At 38.1% G+C, this 682-nt stretch overlaps 1 protein-coding gene across 1 annotated transcript in view; it reads left to right on the top strand.

The window, feature by feature from the left end:
* ano2b (anoctamin 2b) overlaps positions 1-682 on the top strand; it is a 60,508-nt gene that overhangs the window by 37,916 nt on the left and 21,910 nt on the right.

The raw sequence follows: 682 nt of genomic DNA, 5'->3' as shown, positions 1-682 counted from the left end.
CCAATACTTTTGTACTTTTACTTGACTTTGAGTGTAGGAAAAGTGTGTTTCTACAGTGTGGTATTGCAGCCTTCACCTCAGTACAATTCAGTTATTTAAGGTTGTACGACATACTTACGTATTTACCAAAATGTAAGATGACGTAAAACTTTTCACACATTTGCTGCATTTGGTCCAGATGAAAACATGGAAAAACCTGTAAATCTTAACATCACTTTTACTCACTTTTTAAGTCTATTCAGACCCTCTGCGGAAAGCTGGCAGTGTCAGGGCTTGGAACTACCAGTCTGTCTTTACTGTTGATGGCGCACATAAAACATAGTGGAAGAAAAAACCCTGTAAATTGGATAATATCCAGAGGCTCATTAAATTTCATCCTGACAAAGACTGGCAGGCAGAGAAAACCCAGAGACAGCATGAGATGTGAGGGAAAATGAAAGATAGGAAAGTTAAACTAATATATCTAAGATTTTTCTTTTCTCACTTATCTCACATTCTTCTGTAAAGAGTGTCTCCAAAATGCCATCGTTAAGGTCATTCATAGGTTAAACTGATGAAAGGAGGGACAGTTATGTGCCTTTAAAGCTGAATGATTGACTGCCTGTGACTGTGTTACTAGCTGATAAAGAGCTACAGGTGTTTGGTTGTTATGTCTGATGGTATACCACACACACACACACAC

Source organism: Morone saxatilis, unplaced genomic scaffold (genome assembly GCF_004916995.1).
Source record: "Morone saxatilis isolate NCDOM2014 unplaced genomic scaffold, NCSU_SB_2.0 Contig10, whole genome shotgun sequence".
Classification (NCBI taxonomy): Eukaryota; Metazoa; Chordata; class Actinopteri; family Moronidae; genus Morone; species Morone saxatilis.
This window is presented reverse-complemented; position numbering and strand designations above follow the sequence as displayed.